Source organism: Cydia pomonella, chromosome 17 (assembly GCF_033807575.1).
Source record: "Cydia pomonella isolate Wapato2018A chromosome 17, ilCydPomo1, whole genome shotgun sequence".
Taxonomy (NCBI): Eukaryota; Metazoa; Arthropoda; class Insecta; order Lepidoptera; family Tortricidae; genus Cydia; species Cydia pomonella.
In genome coordinates, this window is record NC_084719.1 from 18,501,012 (window position 1) to 18,515,730 (window position 14,719).

The 14,719-nt window shown below is 33.8% G+C and overlaps 1 protein-coding gene across 1 annotated transcript in view; it reads left to right on the top strand.

Moving 5' to 3' along the window:
• Nucleotides 1-2,217: 2,217 nt before the first annotated feature.
• Nucleotides 2,218-14,719, top strand: part of LOC133526963 (gonadotropin-releasing hormone receptor-like) — a 124,953-nt gene continuing 112,451 nt past the window's right edge. Inside the window, exon 1 of the mRNA XM_061863833.1 lies at nt 2,218-3,212. The gene's annotated coding sequence lies outside the window, so the exon portion shown is untranslated. The remainder of the gene's footprint in view (nt 3,213-14,719) is intronic.

Below are 14,719 nucleotides of genomic sequence, written 5' to 3' on the forward strand. Positions count from 1 at the left end.
TTAGCACACGCTGTTTATCGTATGTTCCTACTTGTCTAAAGCGTAAAGTTTTTCATTTCCTCCATATATTATATTACATTGATCACACGGATTTTTAGGGTTCCGTAGCCAAATGGCAAAAAACGGAACCCTTATAGATTCGTCATGTCCGTCTGTCTGTCCGATTCTGTCACAGCCACTTTTTTCCGAAACTATAAGAGCTGTACTGTTCAAACTTAGTAAGTGGATGTATTCTATGAACCGCATTAAGATTTTCACACAAAATAGAAAAAAAACAATAAATTTTGGGGGTTCCCCATACTTAGAACTGAAACTCAAAAAATCTTTTTTCATCAAACCCATACGTGTGGGGTATCTATGGATAGGTCTTCAAAAATGATATTGAGGTTTCTAATATCATTTTTTTCTAAAATGGATAGTTTGCGCGAGAGACACTTCCAAAGTGGTAAAATGTGTGTCCCCCCCCCCCGTAACTTCTAAAATAACAGAATGAAAAATCTAAAAAAAATATATGATATACATTGCCATGTAAACTTCCACCGAAAATTGGTTTCAACGAGATCTAGTAAGTAGTTTTTTTTTAATACGTCATGAAAATAAAAATATTTTTTTTTTTCAACATACCCATACATGTTGGGTATCTATGGATAGGTCTTCAAAAATGATATTAAGGTTTCTAATATCATTTTTTTCTAAACTGAATAGTTTGCGCGAGAGAACCTCCCAAAGTGAAAAAAAGTGTGTCCCCCCCCTGTAACTTCTAAAATAACAGAATGAAAAATCTAAAAAAAATATATGATATACATTACGATGCAAACTTCTAACGAAAATTGGTTTGAACGAGATCTAGTGAGTGGTTTTTTTAATACGTCATAAAATTAAAAAAAAAAATTTTTTTCGTCAAACCCATACGTGTGGGGTGTCTATGGATAGGTCTTCAAAAATGATATTTAGGTTCCTAATATAATTTTTTTCTAAAGTGAATAGTTTGCGCAAGAGACACTACCAAAGTGGTAAAATGTGTGTCCAAAGTGGTAAAATGTTGAACGAGATCTAGTAGTTTAAGTAGTTTTTTTTAATACGTCATAAAGGAACCCTTCTTGGGCGAGTCCGACTCGCACTTGGCCGCTTTTTTTACTGTTTTTTATACTTAATTGTTATAAGGTATTTTTTCATTTTCAGCGTTAAAATTATCTCAATAAAACTGTCATTCATTTTTCTTTTCCTAATGAGATTGCATTTTTATAATATGCAAAGCAAAGTTATTTTAGTCTGTAATCTAATTATGTGTACATTGCTTTGACAACCTGTCTGGCCTAGTGGGTAGTGACCATGCCTATAAAGCCGATGGTTCCGGGTTCCAATCCTGGTAAGGGCATTTATTTGTGTGATGAACACGAATATTTGTTCCTGAGTCATGGCTGTTCCATATGTATTTAAGTATTTATAAATATTTATATAATCGTATTATATATATCGTTGTCTGAGTACCCACAACACAAACTGGTAATAAGGGGCCCACTGATTACCAGTTTGCCGGACGATATCGGCCTGTCAGTTGTTCGTGATTATCAGCTTTGCAAATAACTGACACGTCGATATCATCCGGCAAACTGGTAATCCGTGGGCCCCTCTACTGACCTTACTGTGGGACTTTGTAATTTTTTGTAATACTGTCTAATAATATGTCTTTTTTTATACTAACTATGCATATAAGTCGTACACAAAGCATCCCTTTTTCGTTGCTGTAAAATGAAATATAATATTTAATTATTTATTTTACAAGAACGGAACGAATATATTAATTTTACACGAAAGCCAGTAAAACAGATAATCGTTTACAAAACAAGCTTACTCGGTTGTTTTGTTAACACGTATTTTATTAGCTTATGTCTCACGTAAGCTTAAATCTACGTAGACGGCTATTTTAATACCCCCTCGACTCCTATCACCTCTGCTAGAAGATATATAGCGTTTTATTGCCTAGCCGGGGGTTTATCGGAACAATAAATTTACACGAAACAACTCGAATCGCAGGAAAATGTAAAAACAACATATAGTTTAATGGGTCATTATAAATACATACAAAACACCCATGTATCAGTAACAAACACCCGTGCTCGTCACACGAATAAATGCCCTTACCAGGATCTGAACCCAGGATTCTCGGCTTCATAGGCAGAGTATACCTACCAGGCTAGACAGGTCGTCGTGTAATAAAATAAAAATAAACCAGTGGTGGCAGCATGGTTCCATTTTTATTACTTGTCACTATGCCTGTCACTTTCGCACTTACTTGTTAGAACGTGACAGGCATGGTGACAGGGAATAAAAATGCGACAGTGCTACAGCCGCGGGGGTGTTAGTTCCAATCCCGACAAGTGATTATTTGTTACTAAGAGTTACACATTTTGAAATAACGTGAAATTTGATAGGAGCATCTTTTTGGCAGCGGTGTGTCTGAAGTATCTTCCATCCGCATTTGATCTTGCTTGGGGACATTAGTGAACCTTAATTTGTGAGATAAGGCCTATGTGATTGTGATCATTAATTTCAAACGATTATTTTTTGAAATACCAACAGAGTTCAATAAAAAAAAAAGTATATGAATATGACTACTAAATTCTATAAAAACAAAGAAATTAACTCAATCGAAAAATATGCTTTACGCTTGATCAATTTGGGAATAAAAAATGTTATCACATCATAAAATTACTCCCTTGTTCAGGCATTATGAAATGATTAACTCGTTTATATCGTAGAAAATTTTACTTCATTTTTTTGCAACACCTACTCATTTTGATTGTTTTGTTTCCTCTAGTAAATAGTATTCTATATATCTAATTAAAGTATTTTTAAGCATCCTACAGCATTATATGGTGTCAAGTGAAAAATTCTAGAAATATCACTCGAGCCCATTGAAAAGAATCCGAAAAGCAGCTGAAAAAATATTGGAAAAGTTTATTTACTAACAAGTGTCCGAGACATGTTGTGCGGGAAAACGGCGTAGATGCGTTTCATGGCAGTCTTATGCGGGAGATAGCAGCGGCACGACGTGTCGCATCCGTTCGGTTCCTACTGTTCGCGGAAAAAAGTTTGTACTGTGTTGACTATATCTGGGAATTTGCGAGTGACAAAAAGTCACTAAAAAGTGACTTAAAGTTTGTGAAAAGAATTGTAGAATTGGAAACTTCAATCACGAGTGGAGGAAGGTGAGTGAACTAAAATAATAATAAGTTAGATGGTAAACTTAATAATAAAGTACATAACATTGAATACTATTTAAAATAATTTTCCATTATACAGTAACATATTAACGTAATACGAGTACTTAGAGCATATTAAAAGTTTTTTGCGGAAATTAGTTAAAATCAAGTGGAAAAACAGGAATAACTTGTTGTCTTAAATAAGGAAATGTGGGAACATAAAAAGTTTCTTAATGGTTATTACTGCGGTATTAGTAATATTAAAAACTCTACACACTGAAAGAAATGTTTGCATAACTGTAACAAACATTTTGGTTACTGTTTACACAAAAATTGGGACTTGCGAACTATGTGTTATATGTTACAAAACCGTGTTTGGCTATCAGTGTTCAGGTATTTATTATACACTACAAAATAAGTTTTGTAAATTTATGCAAAGTTTATTTTCTTATAACCGTAGTTTAGTTATTTAGTAAAGTTACAAAACCAGTTCGGCAATTTTTTTTTTTCAGTGCACTTAGTTAAATATTCGGGTCAGTCAACTTCTTCTCATGGACATTGTTTCGTTCTTTTGGTTCAGTTTTTACAGCCTGGTTTTATTCATTCTGATTTATTGTAAAAGGGGGTGGTTTTTATTAATCCCTGAAAAATATAAGTTGGCTTTTGTACTAATGATGTGCGTTTTTTCCTATTTTCCGTTTCTTTTTTTACAATAAAATTATGCGTTTGACTACTACTTAATTTATTTAATAAATAGAAGTTCTTTCAAATATTTCCATAATAAGCCACTTACTGATGTCGCTAAAATGATGAACTGTCCCCTGGTGGCCACCAAACGAATAGCAAACCTGCCTTGACTGTTGTACCTATTGTTGCAAAATAACCTCACAGCATTATAATCGAGTCGCTTCAATGAGTAGAATAAGTCAATCTGGTATTCTTGTTTTTCTGTCCAATCAGCCAGAGGACAATAGCAGCACAGATTGTAGTAGAATTCAATAACAGTAGAAAACAACAACAGTCCTTCTAACACCAGTAGGGTTAGACGGTCGGATTTTTATCATTTGTCACCATATCTGTCACGTTCTAACGAGTATGTAAGTGCGAAAATGACGGGCATAGCGACAAGTGATAAAAATGGAACCATGCTGCTATTGCAGTTTCCCCTGTAGGGTCGGTTTTTTATCATCTGTCATCATGCTTATCACGTCCAAACAAGAATGTAAGTGCGAAAGTGACGCATGACATGACAAGTGATAAAAATGCGACCATAATGCCTCCGCTGGTCGATGTTAAGAATTGTTGGTCAACCCACCCATAAACGCAATAACGCTGATTAATAGTGGGTTAGCTTAGTCTTCAAAGTCAGCTAAGTCTGACATGTGAAATTACTTATCTTTCAACCGCAAATTTGTTATCTTGAGTCACTCTCGTGTGTCTCGAGAAGACGACGGTGTATTAAAATAAGTCAAGTAGTTGTCTACCTCACATGACATAAAACGTGAATTATGTGAAATGGACAAAAAGAAAATCTTCGTGATTATTATACAGCGCATATTTTTGATACGATAACATATTCTTAGGGTATATAGTTAGTATACTAGTGGCCTAATTAATTAAATTTCACACGGTTTACAAAAATTTTGCGACTTTTAATTTTTCTTAGGAAAAAATCTAGCACACAGTAGTACTTTGTTTTTGGTCAAAACCCACACTTACTGACGCGACTGTCGCAAATGTCAGCTGTTGCAAATGAGATGACTACATAGTTCGTATAGTTCATAGACTGTATAGTTCGTGTCATCCACGGTGACGCGCAGATATGTCAAATCTCACATTTAATAACATGACAATAAGAGGCGAGGAACGCGGCGTCGTGAATGACACGATCTTTATGTACTATGTTCATTGCTGTAAGTAAAGTAAATAGGTCTCCATATTTATTCTTTAAAAAAAAATGTTTGTTGTGACACTCCTTTACTTTTTGACCAGTACGAGTAAAAAGTTTGCTACAATTACGCTGTTTTAAATAATAATAAAAAACCCTGATTTAACTCCACGTGTTCTTGTTAGTGAGGCCACATAAGTCACATACTCATATACTTGCTTTTCTCGTGTGACTAAATTACAAAACTACATTTTATACATTAGTTAAATAGTTTTTGTTCTGCAGTGTCTTTGTACAGCAGCGTTGAACAGCAGCTTTGTACAAGCTTTAAAATGTACATAACAGTGTTGTTTAAATGGCCTTGCTATATGGCTTGTTGAGATTTTCGACCGTTAAAAATACATCATAGCAATATCTACTATGATATTATCATAAAACTGAGAAGTACGAATACCTTTAATATGTATATTTATGTTTTGTATTGAAACTGTATTACAATTCTCGGCTGCAATCCTTTTTGATACAAAAATCCCATTTTAAGACATCTTTATTTCCCTAAGTATAATTATGTATTTTTTGTACAAAATCGTTACTTCTAGCCCCGCCTTCCCCTAGATTCTAATAGAGGATAATCATATAAGTAGGATCTTTCGGGGGCAAAAGAAACGAGGCACTTGTATCACCTACCATCTATGTTTTGACAACTTTACCAAAATGTTTGTTATGTTATTATTGAGTCTATTGAGTCTGACCAAACTAACTCTCCATGCCGTTTCCTATGACAAAGTGAGACAATATCATTATTAATTTAAAATTTATATGAATAAAAGACGTTTATAATGACTCACAATCTAAAACCGCAAATGTCAAAAAGAACTGTCAAAAATATTTGACATGAACGTTGTTATGCATATTCATTCTCACATCCTATAAAACATATATTGTTGCGCACTGTGCGGTTTACAAGGAATTTCCTCCCGCGGACGCTACGGCTGTGGAATGAACTGCCTGCTGAGGTTTTCTTGGGGGGTTACAGTATGAAGTTCTTTAAAAAAGGAGTGCACAAGTGTGTTTGCCACCGACGTGGAATAAAAAACGCATTCAATACGTTTTTATAAACACATATAGGAGGTGCTTTACTTATGGTTCTGTCAGTCACGTATTAGCCAAATGCGTTAGATTAAGATGAAAAATTAGTGGTTATTTTTCCATAAGAACGCTCTCTACATTTTTTTGTCGGGATTTTGGTCATAGATGATTTTTTTTTATATAAGTTCAATATTCCCAATACCTGTGTCTGTACGTTTAATAAGAACAAGATTACTTCAAAAAGCGCTAAAAACGGTCAAATCAATGCGCCTAAACAAACGCTTAACATACAAAATTGGCAACAATAAACGCTAAAATGAAATCTGTCAGACACAAGTAATCTTGTTTTTTTTTTTACTTTATTGCACGATATAAATTTCAGTTTTCTAGTGTTCAGAGTAGCTATAATAGCAAGTCTTGTGTGTCTTATTTACAATTAAGTTGCCGCGGCAAGACGTTAGCGTTACTGAAATATGTTTGTTAGTTACGGTACGTTTGCTACTTTACTCACTGTTTTGCAACATATGTTCTGTGTAATGAGTGCGCTTTTCTTATAACTAAAGTGTAGGTAATATGTCGCTCTTTGTCTCGTATTTTGAGACGAATCTCGTAGTCTTAGTTTTTAGTGTTATATTTGAAGTAAATATCCATAAATTAATGTACTAAGTTTACAGAAGATTACAATAACATACACGGTTTTATCTACATACATATTACAAGCTCTGTATGGTGTGTTCTGGAACAGCATGTTACGACCGGTATTGCGGCATCGTTGCTTTGGCGTGGATATCGTGGTGGCGTTTCCAAAATATCTTGATTACTAATTTTACATGGTGCTATAGTTGGGTTGTAAACAACGAAACAAACTTTTTTCAAATATATTGTAGGACATTATTACACAATTTTACCGTCCTAAGCTCAAGAAGGCTTGTGTTGTGGGCACTCAGACAAACGATATATATAATATATAAATGCATATATGTATAATCCCATAAATGAATGCCTTTACTGGGATTCAAACCCAAGACCATCAGCTTCATAGGCAGGGTCACTACCCACTAGACCAGACTGGTCGTCAAATTCTATACAAACTTATTAAAAGATAAGCTGAACGTAAAATTACGGTACGTTTGTACGTATATCACGCAACTATATTCTTTTTCTTAATTTAGAAATTTGTTCTAACAAAACAGTTTAAGAGCTCAAGGACTACAAGGTTTATTATTATATTGAGCAACTTTAAAGTAAATACTCATATATGCCATTTAGTTATTTCGAATTTTGATTTATTGTTACGCAGTTTATTTTCAGATAATTATTGAAGCCAAAATAGCCAGAAACCTAATACGATTAGAGTTCTCTAGGTATTGAAGAAAAAAAAAACAGCTGTCGACCTTTCAGTTCATTCTGTCCATGAAAATAGAAAGGTAATCTAATCAACATCTGCTTAGTTGAAAGAAGATTTTACGATATTATTCTTGGAATTTACTAGCATGTTGATATTAGCATCAATTATTGAATGCATGCGAGTTTTTACCTCACCTGATCGAAAAACATGGACATATATTATATTTTATACTTTAACTACTTGTTTTGCGTATTACACATTCGTTAATTAATAAATGATTTAAAAAAATAATGATATAATTTGTGTCATAAGGATTTGTGTGATAAGTGATAATACAGTTAACGGGATGCCTGTAGCAAAAGCTGCCCTGCTCACTGTATTTAATAGGAATAACAAGCTTGAGCCGCTTTTCGGACGTTTTAATTTAAGCCCGTGGAGTTTCCCAAAATCCTTTCGAGTTTGAAAACTATTTGGAAACTTATAGGTAAGATCAACCTAGTTTTAAAATAGCAGCGAAGACAATCAATTAATCCTCTTAAGAGCCACTTAATTGCTCATCTGTTTTTTGCCAGAGCTGTCTCTAAATTTTTAAATAAATAAAATCCCTTTAAACAAATTTGATGGCATGTATATTAAAATATATTTATGGACTGTTTATGGACGCCGTAATATGTTTAGTATCAAATTATTTTATTAAAACGTATGTGATAAAATATTTATTGCATAGGTATGGGAATATTGCCAATAAAAAAGGTCTAGGTGAATCGGTTTTTATCAACTCCCATGAGTTTTTTTTTCGTCCAAATAACGCGTTCTGGTTAAATCTCAACGATAGGTAAATCCGTTTTTTTTTTTGTAAGTTATTAATTAATATTTCATGACCGTCATACGGGAGACTATTTCAGTCGCCAGACTGACAAGGTACCACGTCATCGTCGACTATTCCATTATTCATACATTACATATTGCAAATTAAACGTACGGTACGGGTACGACATAATCGATGAAGAGTGATGAATATGTCGACTCGAATGGAATAGCCATTCCTAAATCATTACAGACTGTAAAATCTTCGCTGATTTCGGGTGTTGTCGATGTGATAAATAATAGTGGACTGTAGTATAAACACTGATTTTCTTTCAAAATTACAGAAAACACAAAAGTGACAAAGTGTATAGGCGTTGCGGAATCGGATAACTTTTCGAAAGCTCTAGAAAGTGTCAAAGTTTTGCATACCAGATTACCATAGTTAAATTTGAACATAGATAATGACGATTGAATTTATATGTTTTCATTGAATATTTTAATTAAAAAATATGCAATTTGAATGAATTTAATTAGAAGAATATTTGATAAATGAAATTAAACTATAAATAAAATTATGAAATCAATTTATAATTGCAAACATTAATGACTTAACCTAACGAATAAAGGATGAAAAATGAGTCCATTTTTGAACAATTCGTAACACAGATTGTAAATTTAATATTAAGTGTGCTCAAAATATGTTATTACTCCAAATTTGAATAAAGTCAGTGAATTATATTTTCTTTTCAAAATACTGCTGTAAATCAGGACCCTGTCACAAATAAAACGGAAATGTAGACAGCGAATTGTGATTCGTACTGATTGATATCTTCATTCCTGGTTTAAATGAGTATCCTGTCTTTTGTGGGTTCGTTAGAGTACTTGGAAATTTGCACCTTTAAATCAAGAAGTTGAATGCGATTTGTAGAATTTTATACAGATCCAAAAATACGTTGACTAACAATTTTCAGCATATTTTGTTCTTACATATTTTGCAAAGTTTCATAATACAAGAATAATGAAATTGAAAAAAGAATTAAAATATTATTCTTTAGTTTTGAAACACAAACACACACGTTTATTTATTTCTTTTTAAAGAATTGAAACATTATTGCACGGTAATAATATACAATTGCAATAGGCGGACTTAATGCCGCATTTTCTACAAGTCGACCTTTAGGCCAAACAGACAAGCATAATAAGTGCGAGGTATGGCAATGAACATAGAAATAACTCAGTTAACAATAATTATGATGGAGTAATAATACATTTTTGCAACGAGGAGGTAAGTGAAATATTGTATGAGAGTCTATATATTCACGACAGCCGCAGGATGGAGTGGTTTAATGACAGGAATAACAATATTCTTAGTTACCCCGGAGTTACACACAATGTGTGTGATGAAAAACATTGCGAAGAAAAACTAAATGTTTAGCGAAATAATTCTTAAATACGGTGAAATTTCAAACATTCGTCGTCGTCGCATCGACCTATCCGACGTTCAGCCACAATTGAAAATTGTATAAAATTATTATAAACGGCTATAAAATTAATAAAAATTAAATATTTTTAAACATGAACAAAAATACCAACGTTAATATTTTAAATATAAAGGTTAATATTTTAAACTTTAAACTTATTTATACTTAGTTAATTCGTATGATTTAGTACCAAAAAAAGAAAAAAAAGCTATAACTCCCTAGAAAGCTTTTTTTTCACAATCCATAACTCTTTGTCTTTCAGTACATCTGCATGAAATAAGATCGTTGTCAAGCAAGTGTGATGAAATAGTTATTTACGATACAAGTGCAGAAAATAGGAAATTTGCCACGAGTAGTGATAAATTAAAACACGACCGAAGGGAGTGTTTTAAATCAACACGAGTTGCGCATTATCTATTCGCACGTGTATCGTACAACGTTTTACAGTACATATTACTCTTTAAAGTTTCGACATATGCACGGAAAGTGCTCATTCTCGCACGCGTGCGGGAAAGTAGTACCATATGTACTGTAAAAATATTTGTCAACGTGTTTTAGGCCAGCCTGTATTAATTAGGCACGAAGCAATATCTGCTTTATTCTAGTGTTTATTTTTCTTATTTCAGCTGTCTTCTTTAAAAACCCTGAAGCCAAATGGAATTTAATTACCTAACTTCTTACGCTAATGAGTACAATTTTGTCCACACATTTTAAATTTTGTGATAAAGTAAACTGGAACAAACAGGGAATAGCATAACTGGGTAATCAAACACGACGCCCAGCTACATAAGCAAATAAGAATAATTAATTTAAATTAGTCCAAATGAAACAATGTGCTACCACTAGGAAATTTATGGATTTAAATACATTATACATACATGTAAAGTGCCGTATCTGATTGCCAAGTCATTCTATATTTAGAAAAAAAGTGTGTGTCGTGGACTCTCGGTTGGAACGAAAGTATTTATACGTAGATTGACAAATTAACAAATACAAAATAAAAAACTTAACCGACAAAATAATAATTATCGAAATTGATTATCATAAATATGGAATTCCAATGCAAAAAAATAATAAAAGTAATATCTTCATACACGTTCCGGGATCGAATTCTGTGTTATCACCGGTTTCTAAGTGGCTGTTTGCTAACTGTGCTACTATATGATAGACGTAAGTCGGTGAAATTAGGCTACTTATTCTTGATAAGGATTAATAAAATGAGGGCCGCGGCGGAAACAAATACACTTTCTTTCGCCTAGCCCCCCATCAGTGGATGGACCGTCCGAGAAGGAACTTCGTTCCAAAACTTCGTTCTAATAATTTATGACAGTTGAGTTGTATGGACTGGAATTTGACAGATTTTTCTGGTGCGTTATAGGCTAAATACTATGTTCAAAATTTGATGCTTCCGTATCCGCTAGAAGAGACTGCAAAAGACCCTAGATTATTTATGATTTCGATAAAATTGATTTATTTCATAATATTAAATTACAAAACTATTTCATATGAATGTATATGTTGATTGTATATGCAAATTAAAATCATTAAATATCAATAAAATAACAAAATAAATTCTTCACAATGTCAAATAATAGTATAATTACGAAAAAAAAAAATGCCAATATGGATACTTACACCTAGGTATCTCGTAATGATGTTTGATGAACTGTGACTGCAGGTTCAAACAAAATGCAATTGTGAATATAACTTCATTTAATTATGCCCTTTTGGTCACTGACATTCCATTTTATTTAATGGTTAAATTTTATGGTTTCATCCATTACGAAGTTAAAGTAGTTCGAAGATGCCGCGAATGGCTTCGAAAAAAGAGGGTACTTATCATATTACGGCTGCGCCTCTTTTCTTTGGCTTGATTTGGAATTTACCCCACATTTACTTTTATGGGATATATCATTAACAGCAACAGACGTCTTTCGGTTGTCATGATAATAATCCTTCTACCGATACAGAAACTTTTAATGAGCCTATCACTGGCTTTATTTAAAAGTAATTTTCGAGAAATAATTATTAGGACTCGACCCTCCTTGTTAACTTACTCGTACTGTTTCATCTCGATAAGCCCGCGAGGGATATTCGCCTACGCCAAGATACGGCCCTGCGACTCAGGTCTAACCTAACCATGGAGATTTTTTTATGCCACGACGGTGGCAAACTACCATACGGCCCGCCTAATGGTAAGCAGTCACCGCAGCCTATGGATGCCTGCAATTCCAGAGGTGTTACATGCGCGTTGCCGACCCTTTAATAACCGTTTTTAAAGAACCCCATACTATAGACCCTCGGCAAAAACCTCGGAAGGGAGCTCATTTCACAGCCGGAGCGTCATGTCATGAATATACTCGTACACCATTAATATAATATGGTATTAATAAATTAATATTGTAAGGTGCCTAGGTATATCATGTCATATCTACAGCAGCGAAAATGTGAAATAGAGGTATATTGTCAAATAAAACTATGTAGCTACATAAATTTACTGCCATCTTTCGTCACATGATTAAAACTTTTGAACACCATTTGACTTTGATCCTTATTCTTTTGCTGATATGTCTTAAATTTGTTAAATACCAAAAAGAGGCGCCATCCAATGGATCAAAGGCCAAAGGTATGATAGCAAAGTTTCGAGCGATGGCGCCATAACCTTTAGGTTGTGCCCGGTTAGTAGGCGCCACTTTTTGATATTTAACAAATGTAACACATATGAGTGAAAGAATAAGGATCAAAGTCAATATCTTTCTAAAAGTTTTAATCATTTGTCGAAAGATGGTAGTAAATTTAAGTGGCTACAAAGTTTTCTTTGACAATGCACCTCTATTTCAAATTCTCTTTGCTATAATACTAGATGTATATGTCCCTACACATCCCGTTCCTAAGTATCTGCCACATTGTAATAGTTCTATGGACATAATAATTATTTTTGTAATGTTTTTAAATGCGTTAATTTTTAGCTCTTTTCATAAACCAACGCTCGTATTTTAATGCCTTTAATTATGTAGCAGTCACCTATAATACTATTAACACGTAGTCTCATCCGCTACTATAGATGCTGACTGTTCTTGAAAACCTTTTTTGACTTTCGAAAAAGACTTTCGAAAAATCCCTAGGGGCCTACCCTCATAATTAATTTTATTTGAATTTGGCACATAAAAGCATGCACAAGGAATTACGTCCAGTTATCTACATCAATAATACCTATGCCGCCAAAGGTGATGTTAAATATGCATACTATTGCAATTGGCCAGAAGCTTTGTCAAAGGAACTACTTAACCATACCTATGGATGTCACAAATCTCTCAACTGATCCGGGATAAAAATTCACTTGGTGCAAAATTGTAACATTTCGGCGGTATTATCCCGCTGCACTCGATCATCAAGGAAGGGTACCCAACTTTCCGACTCCGATTTGATTCATTTTGATATATGTTATAGAGTAGTCTAAAATAACGGACACGTATTTTTTTTTAGCTGCCCAAACTCAACCTGCACGCAACGCTGCACTGCAAGCACGTGTTTTGTTATATCGGCTAAAATTCATTTTTTCCTAAAAAAATCGACATTCGAAGTTTTATAATATCTTATCACTATAGTTACACATAAAGACGGGTGTTTTTTTTAGGAAAACTTGAGTTTAAGCAGATATAACAAAACACGTATACATTATTTTTTGCTGCTTTCAAACATATACTCAAACCAGCCATTAACTAGCAAGTTGCTTGAGCATCACTTTCTATAGGAGTTAGAAGATTTAGTAACTTTTTAGTACTTTGGAGGACAATTTCTCCCAATAGGTTGAGTTTGGGCAGCTAAAAAAAATACGTGTCCGTTATTTTAGACTACTCTATAACATATATCAAAATGAATCAAATCGGAGTCGGACAGTTTGGTACCCTTCCTTGCAAGTTTAAACTGGACCGGTGATCACAACCCTTCGTTTAAACTCCGCCCTATATCTATTACGTCCAGGGTCGACCCGTTTCCATGGCGAACGGAACAAAATCATTAATGGATCCCAAATTCGAGTAACATGGAGTGTGTGATTTAAAAAGGTTAACAAGGTTTTCATGGCCTAAAAAATAAAAACAAAAATCAACTGGCACTTTTACGTTGTTTCAAGGCATTTATGTCACAAAGGACGAGTCTTGATCATTACGCGGCCATGAATACGAGCACCTTCCACAAACTACATAAGAAAATAACTTAATGAGGAAATAATATAATATCTATAACTGAAAATGACGGGACGGTTCATTCGAACTTGGGGCCAGCCCTTATATAGCTAATTATATTATTAGATGAAAAATTGAAATGAATGCCGATTCTAAACTTTCAAGTAATTCAATGTTGTTACAAAAGTCAAAAAAAATGTGAACAAAATACAACCATATCTAAATACCTTGAAACTAAAAAGTAATTAAGTAATTAATTTAAACTAACAGACTTTTCACATTTAAGCTTAGAATAAATTTAATTAAAAGTGGAAAAATTACTGTCTTGGGTGAGACTTGAACACACGGCCTCTGGATCGATACTCCAGCGCTTTGCCGTCTGAGCCACCAAGACCTCAAACATAGGCAGCAAATTTTGCACCATATGGGCTAGACCCATACGGGACCCTAGCGACATCTACCGTAAGAACGTTACACTTCTTAGACGGCTACCGGAGTTCCAAGTCATATTGGAAATTCACCAATAACGATGTGCTACCCATACTAAATTAATTTTTAACAAGCAGAAAGGTCATTTTCTAACATTTTCACATTTAATTAGAACCTATGAAGGTTCGTCATCATGACTAATATTAGTAATGTAAAACTTTTTACTTACTTAAGTTACCTATGATACTAAGACATCCAGACATCCCAAATAGTGACCTTTCAAC